The sequence below is a fragment of the Podarcis pityusensis genome (genome assembly GCF_964106645.2).
Source record: "Podarcis pityusensis genome assembly, chromosome: 2".
Taxonomy (NCBI): Eukaryota; Metazoa; Chordata; class Lepidosauria; order Squamata; family Lacertidae; genus Podarcis; species Podarcis pityusensis.
Window position 1 is genome coordinate 124,079,058 of NC_138029.1, and position 9,776 is coordinate 124,088,833.

General features: G+C 45.0%; 1 protein-coding gene across 1 annotated transcript in view; it reads left to right on the forward strand.

The window, feature by feature from the left end:
* Positions 1-9,776, forward strand: part of LOC308469484 (uncharacterized protein) — a 74,835-nt gene that overhangs the window by 34,105 nt on the left and 30,954 nt on the right. The window lies entirely within an intron of this gene.

Genomic DNA, 9,776 nt, shown 5'->3' on the forward strand with positions numbered 1-9,776 from the left:
CTGGCTTCTGGGGTAGCCCGCAAAGCTGCATTTGCTCCATAGGATGCACACACATTTCCCCTTTTTAGGAGGGGAAAAGTGCGTCTTATAGAGCAAAAAACACGGTAGCTAAACAAATTTACAAATGAACACCAGAACATTGTATGCACTCCGTACATTTAAAATTGCTTTTACCCTTTGAGTTTTTTGATGTGAAGGAGTGAGCCCTGAGTGAAATACTTTCCACACTCCATACATTTAAATGGGATTCCCCCTGTTTGTTGATGTTTTGCATGGGTTCTACTATCAGTGAAAGTCTTTCCCTGTGTGAGTTTGTTGAAGCAAAGTAAGTTGTGCCTTCTAACAAACTCTTTCCACACTCCATACATTTAAATGGTTTATACCTGAGAAGATTTATTGCTCAGAGAAGCCTGGCGTCCGGCCCGCTTTCGCTGCGCCAGGCCTCCACATTCCAGAGTCCACATTCCAATGCTCTGAGCAAAAGCAGAGTCCAGCAGCGGTCAGAGAAAGCTGCTGTCTTCCGTGCTTCTTCAGTGTGCTTAAACAGAGTCCACACAGGATTCTAGTAACTAAAAGCAGCTTTATTTATAGCAGAACTATCCATTGTCTAATACAGCGCACAGCATCGTGAAAACACGTCCGCTCTCTTCAAAAGCGAAAGTAGAGAGAACACAAAGGCTGGAGACTCTCGGAAGTGACACAGAATCTCCCCCCACCCCACAGTAGGCAGGACGTACACTCTGAGCTGTTTAACCCTGTAAGCTCAGGTTCTCCTCACACCCCCTCTCACCCTGCGCTACTGTGGGGCAAGTAAGTAACAGAACTTACCCCAACTCCAAACTACCACAGAACTCCCCATGATGCTGGAAGCTCAAAGGTTTGGTAAAACCATCAGCCAAGTTATCGTGACTAGCACAATACTTCAGCCGTATCAAACCTGACTGAACACTCTGGCACACATTCTGGAAACGTGTGTCTAGATGCTTGGTTCTGGCCTTAAATTGCCCAGATTCAGCTAACTTTAAACAGGGTTGATTGTCTTCCCAAACCGTGATGGGCAAGCTACAATCCCCAATACTTTCTGCTTGCTGGCTGTCTTTCACGTAGCTCGCTTCTATGGGTGTCCGAACTCCTGCACAATCAGACATTCTGAACTTCTCAAGCAACTGCTCAATCTTGCCTTTCTGACTGAGCAAGAAGCTACCATCCTCAGTTCTAGCTATCTCCACGCCCAGGTAGATTTTTACTGCACCTAGGTTCTTGAGCTGAAACCGCTTTCCAAGCTCTTTGGCAAACTTCTGCACCTGTTTGTCTGCCCTTGCAACAAAAATGATGTCATCGACGAAGAATAACACCATTTCCTGTGAGTCTCCTGACCCTCTAAGGTACAGGCAACTGTCAGCAAGACTCTTTCTGAAACCTAGCTTCTCCAAAGCTTCATTCAGGCACAAATTCCAATTCCTGGCCGATTGCTTGAGGCCGTAAATTGACTTGTGAAGTTTCCATACAGTACCTTGCTCATTGCCCTCAAACCCTGGAGGAGGAAGCATATACAGATCCTCCTGGAGGTCTGAGTTCAAGTAGACAACATCCACATCAAAGTGATGAACCAGCAAACCTCTTTGTGCAGCAATGGCCAAGTGCACAAGTAGAGATTCACTTCTGGAGGTGGGAGCATAAACTTCCGTATAATGCAACCCCCTTTGCTGCATGAATCCTCTCGCTACTAACCTGGCCTTGTACTGCGGTTCTCCAGTACAAGACGGGTTTAAGACGGTAAACCCAACGGCTACTCACGGCCTGTTTGCCCACCGGCAAGTTCGTGAGGGAGAACACACCTAGAGACTCCATTGAGCTCATCTCCTTCTGCATCGCCTCATGCCATTTCCTGGCTTCTTCCTGAGGCAGTTTCTGAACATCCTCAAAACTCTTGGGTTCACACTGTGCCATACCAACCGACACACTAGTGACTGCAAACCTTTCAGGGGGCTTCCCCTTCGTCGTCCGAGCTGATCGGCGCAACACTACTTCAGGAACCCCCTGTGACCCATTGTTCCATTTGCTGTTTTCTCTTCTCTACTTTAATATTTCATTCCATACCTTCTTATAGTTGAATTCTTGTTAATATTTCTGCAGAGTTTGATGCCTAGGTATTTTATTCTTTCAGACCCCAGGCCCATACCTGTTATGTTGTTTATTACGTTTTTTCCGGCTACATTTACATTAAAATACATCATTTCTGATTTTGTTATATTTACCCCTAATCCAGAATATTCCTCAAAATCTTCGAATATTATCTTTATGACCCCTAATCCAGGATATTCCTCAAAATCTTCGAATATTATCTTTATTTCTTTTATCCCTTCCTTAGGATTTGTTATGATTCCAATAATATCATCTGCAAACAAATTGATTTTCATCTCCTCTTTCCCAATCTTATAGACCTCTATCCTTCCACAGTTCCTTATCCTTTCCTTCTAGTTGTTCTATAGGCATTATATATAGGAACGGCGAAAGAGGACACCCCTGCCGAATGCCTCTGCGTATTGGGAAAGGTTGGGAGTATTCCCCATTAACTATCCCCACTGCTGTTCTTTCCTTATATAGTTCTTGTATCGCGAACCGATAAACCTCTCCTATTCCATATTTTGTAATCATTTCCCATAAAAATTCCCGTGAGAGTGTATCAAATGCTTTAAAGACATCTAATTTCAGTAGCCCGAACTTTTTTACTTCTCCGTGATATTGATCTTCTTTTATTATTTGGGGGATGCCATAATTTTGGCGAATATTTTATAATCTTGGTTTAATAGACTCATAGGTCCATATGAACCTACTTCTTTAGGGTCTTTGTTTGGTTTTAAGATTACCATTATTTCTGCCTTTCTCCATGTTTCTGGGGCCTTTTCCCCTTCTAGTATACTGTTAAAAAGTTGTAGTTCCGGGGCCAAAATTTCTACCATTTCCTTATAAAATTCAGCTGTAAAACCTTATGTTATGTCGTTATTATGCAGTTTTTGTGCATAAGGTTTCATTGGGCTTTCTTGCCTTAAAGTAGCCTGGCATACATCTCGACTCACCCACACTCTTTTCCCTTGGAAACTCAACTCTATAATTTCCTTCAAAGTCTGGTATACCTGCTGTTGCAGCTTCTCTCTAGAAAATGTAACTATTACATTCCTAGGGGATTTTCTCCCCTTAGGCCCTCGGCAGCAATGGGCTCGTTCCACTTTTTTTTTTATCTTCCTGGGCTATCTCTTTAGCTTGAATTGCTAATTGCTTCACCCCTTTAATTTTGACTCCTTCAAGCATTACAATAATATAAATCCTAGTTAAAATATTTTAAAAGACTTCCACTGCATTCACCGCACGTCTCTTCGTTATCTTGCTCGCCTTTACATCTGTTCTTCAATCATTTCCCTTCCTTAGGTTCTTTCATAATCCGTCAAATCTTTATGTTCTCTATATTCTTAACAAGCTTAGTCTAAGTATAGCCAAACTTTCGTATTTGAGCCCTGCTTGTATAAATATTCATTTAAGCACTCCCATTGTTTCTGTATTATAGTTTTGGATTTATGCCTCATTAAATCCGTCAATTTTGCTAACTCCAGGTACTCACATAGTTTACTTAACCAGTCCCCTTTTGTTGGGATATATTTCCTTTCCATTGACTGGCTACCAACATTTTCGCTGCTGTTGTTGTATACAGAAAGATGTTAGTTTTGTCTTTGGGATATGCTTACTCAAGATTCCTAGTAAATATGCTTTTGCCCTCCTGATATATGATACTTTTATCAATTTTTTAATCTCTTCATAGATCATCTCCCAAAATTTTCTGATCTCTGGACATGTCCACCACATATGCTATAGAGTGCCTTTCATTTTATTACATCTCCAGCATTTATTACTATTAGATCTATTCGTTTTTGCCAGTCTGTCTGGTGCCATATACCATCTGTGGTGCATCTTCATATAATTCTCTCTTAATGAATACTAAGCTGTAAAATTTATATCCCCCCCCCAAAAAAAACTTTTCCCAATCTTCAGAATCAATTGTATATCCTAAATCCCGTTCCTAATTTAGAATATTCTCTCCTTTGACTTCTTGATCTGGGAGGACTTTATCTAATAATCTATATATTTTAGAGAGTGTTTTTTGATTATTTTGTAAAACCTCTCTTTCTAATTTTGATATTTTATTTCCCAAATCCCCTAGTTTTTATATCTTTCTCGTATGTAGCCTTAACTTGGAAATATTCTAACCAATTTATTCCCAGTATTTTGAGTTCTTCGTATTCTTTTAATTTGATACAGTGGTACCTCGGGTTACATACGCTTCAGGTTACATACGCTTCAGGTTACAGACTCCGCTAACCCAGAAATAGTGCTTCAGGTTAAGAACTTTGCTTCAGGATGAGAACAGAAATTGTGCTCCGGCGGTGCGGCAGCAGCAGGAGGCCCCATTAGCTAAAGTGGTGCTTCAGGTTAAGAACAGTTTCAGGTTATGGAGCTCTGGAACGAATTAAGTACTTAACCTGATATACCACTGTATTTTCATTCATTCCTTCTGCTAAATCTCTGTAAGTTGGCCAGGCAATTTTTTTTTAATGTCGAGGTTGCCTCTGTTGGAGAGGTCCACCTTGGAGTTCTTTCTATAATTCTCTCTTTTGTTCTCTCCCATACCTCAAATAGGGCCTTTCTCACAAGGCGGTTCGTAAATCCTTTATGCAATTGTATTTTCCCATAGAATAAATATCCATGCCAACCCTGTATTTTGTCCCAGCCTTCTAGTTCCAAAACTTCAGTATCTTTTAGTAACATCCACTCTTTCATCCAACTCCAGCATGCTGCTTCAAAATATCTTCTTAAATCTGGGACTGCAAATGCCCCCGTTTCTTTTGGCCCCATCATTATTTCTGATTTTATTCTGCCTTTCTTCCCTTGCCATATAAAATTGGCAAGGTCTCTTTGCCAGCTTTTAAAATATTTTGTCCCAATTATTATTGGGATAGTTTAAAATAAAAATAGGATTATCTTTCTGTGTGAACGTAAACAATGATCCTTGGAGACTCTGGCAGAAGCTGAACAAACAAGAAAGATTATTTTACAGAACAAAGTTGAAAAAAGCAAAGGATGTGTCAGGAGATAGATAATGTTCTTTCAGGAAACAGTAAACCTATTAATAAATTGTACTAAATTTAGTGTGTGTTACAGGGTTCTAAACAAAGTAGTAAATGCACAGCTTTTTTAAACTTCTGTTGCTTTTTTTAAGTTATTCCTCTTCGATGTTACAGGTGTCTAGAGAGGGTGGCCAATGCTGAGCTTATTTCCAGTTATTTCACTTCAGCTCCTTAACTTAGTTGTTGCAACTTAATATTTTGATTCTTAAACAAGGTGGTACTTTCTGTCAGTTTCCACGCTCCTGAGGTACTTCTGACAGTATAGAAGACCCAGGGGGTCACCGCACCCTTCATAACTGGTTTGGGATTCTTCTCTTTCTAGAAGATCTTTCCCTTCCTGACTTAAATGAGATCCAAGTAGACAGTATGCTCACAGCTTCTGCTTCTACTACTGAAGCTGATGGAAGGCACTCTGGGCCACTGAGGCCGCCTGAGCCTCGAGCGACAGCAAAGGCTCCAGGAGTACCCCCAAGCTGTGAACCTGCTCCTTTGGAGGAGGAAACGTGGCCCCGTGAAGAGCAGGTGGCCTAGGGAACCCCCCACTAACAGTGCCTCGGTCTTATCTGGATTGAGCTTCTTCCACCCGGATCTCTGCAACTGCTGAGAAGAGTTGAGTGCTGACTATTCCTGGCTCCCTGGAGCAGTCCTTGTTTCTGCTAATAAAGAGTTAGCTTCGCATGCTCTCTGCGATTTTTGCTGGCTGGCTCTAGGATTCCATGAATCCAAACTCCCTGGAGGAAGGGGGTGCAGTGGGACTAGGACCCCCACGCCCCGCTTTCCTTCAATCAGATTCCTGAGCAGGAGGAAGACGCCAAGGCAGCTCTGGAGCCCCTCCAGGAAATTTTCTGCCAGCGCCCCCAACCGTCCCCTGGCAATGCTTGGCTGGGCTTCCCTCCCACACCCTCTTCCTCCCAGGCTAATGGATGAGATGATGCCACACACCCCTCAGCATTTTAATGTCAATCAACTTTTTTTGGGAGGGGGTCAATGGAACCGTGGCCCCTACGAGTTGGCTCCTGAGCCTCTTTCCACCCCCTCCCTGGGGAGTCAACCCTGAGGGCCCTCTTTGGTGATGGGGACCCTCATCTGAAGGACAAGGGAGGTTGGGGTTCGAATCCCAACGACGGGGTGAGCTCCCATTGCTCTGTCCCAGCTTCTGCCAACCTAGCAGTTCAAAAACATACCAGTACAAGCAGTTGTGGCATTTCTGTGCACTCTGGTTTTCACCAATGTACCCCATTGCGCCAGAAGCAGTTTAGTCCTGCTGGCAACGTGACCCGGAAAAGCTGTCTGTGGACAAACGCCAGCCCCCTCGGCCTGACAGCGGAGACGAGCGCCCCAACCCCACAGTCGCCTTTGACTGGACGTAACCGTCCAGGGGTCCTTTACCTTTTGAATATCCCAGTGTTATTGTGCGTGGGGGGAGGGTAATCTCTTGCAGGGGGAGGGGCTTCATCCTGCCAGGCAAGCCCTGCAGGTGTTGGGTTCCCACTTTGCATCTGGATTGCATAGATCCGGGGCCCAGGAAGGGCCCTTTTTGGGGGGCCCTCCCTTCCCATCACTGCATCTTCATCTTTTTGTCCTCTCTGCCCATCGGCCTCCCTTGCTAGCTCCTCCGGGAGTCTATTTCTGCGAGTCAGGCGGGGGTACCACCCCCCTATGATGGGGGGGGGCAGTTCTTCCCTGTTCAGTTCTTCCTGTACTGGATCCTCAGGGATCCTGCACCCCAGCCCACAAGACCCCTTTTCTGCAAGGTGGTTCTTTGGCCACTTCTTCCCTGCCTCTGGTTTACAGAAAGCTGTGAAAACTGCACATGCCCAGAATATGGAGGATTTTCAAAACTGTGGTTATGTTTGGTGTGGGGAAGAAAGGGGGGGAGCTGTCTGCGGACAAAGGTCCAGGGGTCCTTCACCTTCGCCTTCCCTTTGGTGGGCATCGCACGTCAGTTTCCGCAAAGGGGCCCCTGGGGGTGCAGGGCAGGGGAGCATCTCTTGGCCCCCCAGGGAAAGAGAAACGTGTGTGTGTGTGGAGGGGGGGAGACTTCCAAGGAGACCCTGCAGGTCCCCAACTTCGCCGCCAGATCCCACGTACCCTGCCGGTGGGTCCCAGGGAAGGCGCTTCCAGGAGAGGCCCTTTAACATTCAATTATTTAGTCATTTCAAAGTAGGGATCCAGATGCACACGGCAGAATGGTAACGGGGAACCCCCACTTCCCTTGTCAGTCTGCATAAGAATGGGGGGGGGGCCTTGATGCAGAGTCCTTGGCCCAGATGGAGAAGGGAGGGCAGCCCCTAGAGCGCAGAAGCAGGCAGGGAGAGGGAGGGAGGGGCGGTCTCGGCGCCCGCGGCTTGCCAAGGGTTAAAAGGAGCAGAGCTGGATTCCTAGAGAGGACAGGAAGGAGAGGGCGGGGGAGGGCAAGGTCCTCCCCAGCAGAAGCCCCTCCCTGCCCAGTCCCTTCCTGCGAGCAAAGAGGAGGCTGCTTTGTTCTCTCTGCTTTGCAAAAACTTCCTCGGCGCCCCTCCTGGAATCCGGTGAGTCTCTTCTCTCTTCCCCCTTGGGGTGCAGCGGGGAGAAGGGGGTCCCAGGGCTGCAAGGGAGGAGGCAAGGGGTCCCCCGTTCAGCTCATACATGGGGGGGGGAGACCCCCAAGTGAGGGAGCAGAGGGTCCTACCCCAATTCCTCTCTGCCAAGCCAGGGAGGGGCTGAGTGTCCAGCAGGTCTGCAACTCTGTTCTTCCTTTGGATCAAGATGCTGCCTTCCTTTTTGGGGAGGAGTCTTTGGGGCAACAAAAGGGGGGCATGCAAATAAGCCCCCTTCAGATTGAGGGGAGGGTCGCATTTCATAACACAGAGAAGCATCCAAGGACTCCGAGGAAGGAGAAGCCCTGTGGAGTGGGGAGATACAGCCCCCCTCCCGCCAAGTGTGGAGACTGGAGGGGAGGCCCTCTCCCACCATCTACCCAAATACAATTCCCAGAGTTCCCTGGCAAGAAGGGCGGATTGGTGACCACTCTGGGAATTGCAGTCTTTGGGCAGCAGGGCTGAAGCTGTCTCCTTGCACCTCTCAGGGTCCTGAACCAATTCTGGCTCCCAGGATTCTTGGGAGGAGTCCCTAGGGCCGGGTGAGATCTGGTTTCCAACCTTGTGATGGATCAGCAGCTAAACATCTGCCCCCTCCCAGCTGAGCCAGTGCACAGACTGGCATGTGCCACTCTTGGCAGCAGGAGCTGCATCCAGCCTTGCTCAGCTCAACATTTTTAGGAAGACTCATGCCCCTCCTGCCCTGGCAAGGCACTGGGGTGAAGCTGCCACCGCCATCAACATCCTGTATGAATAATAATAATAATAATAATAATAGTATTTACCTGCTACCCAGTTGACTGGGTTTTCCCAGACACTCTGGGCGGCTTCCAGCCTATACAATATACAGGGCTGCCTTCAGGTATCTTCTTTTTTTTAAAAAAAATAATATTTATTAAGAGTTTAAAGATTACAAAAAGAGGGAAAAAGTTAAACAAAACAAAACAATACAATACAATACAAAAAAACAAAAACACTAATCTTAACAAAACAAAATCAAAAACAGTTAAAAACACATCCAATAATTCCATATCTTATCTTTCATTTACTTCTTTCAGCGACCTCCTCGCACCTCCCTTTTTGTATTCCAGTTCTGTTAGCTGTTTCAGCAAATCCTTCCATCTTCCTCAGTTTTCTCTCCTATAATTTATCTTAACACAATCTAGCCTTATTTTTCTCTTTAATCCATTAACAATCTATTTTTACTTAATTCTTTGCAACATTTCTGCTAAAGCCATATAACTTCATTCCAGCATCCTTCTAACATTCATTAATTTTACAGTATTTCTGTAAATAGTCTTTAAATTTTTTCCAATCTTCTTCCACCGACTCTTCTCCCTGGTCTCGGATTCTGCCAGTCATTTCCGCCAACTCCATATAGTCCATCACTTTCATCTGCCATTCTTCCAGAGTGGGTAAATCTTGTGTCTTCCAATACTTTGCAATGAGTATTCTTGCTGCTGTTGTAGCATACATGAAGAAAGTTCTATCCTTCTTTGGCACCAGTTGGCCGACCATGCCCAGGAGAAAGGCCTCTGGTTTCTTCAGGAAGGTATATTTAAATACCTTTTTCATTTCGTTATAAATCATCTCCCAGAATGTCTTAATCCTTGGGCACGTGCACCAAAGGTGAAAGAATGTACCTTCAGTCTCATTACATTTCCAACATTTATTGTCAGGTAAGTTATAAATTTTTGCAAGCTTGACTGGTGTCATGTACCACCTGTAAATCATTTTCATTAAATTCTCTCTTAAGGCATTACATGCCATAAACTTCATACCTGTGGTCCATAACTGTTCCAAGTCAGCCATCATAATATTATGTCCAACATCTTGTGCCCATTTAATCATAGCAGATTTCACCGTTTCATCCTGAGTGTTCCATTTCAACAGCAAGTTATACATTCTTGACAAATTCTTAGTTTTGGGATCTAACAATTCTGTTTCCAATTTTGATTTTTCCACCTGGAAGCCAAGTTTTTTGTCCAAATTATATGCCTCCATTATTTGGTAGTAA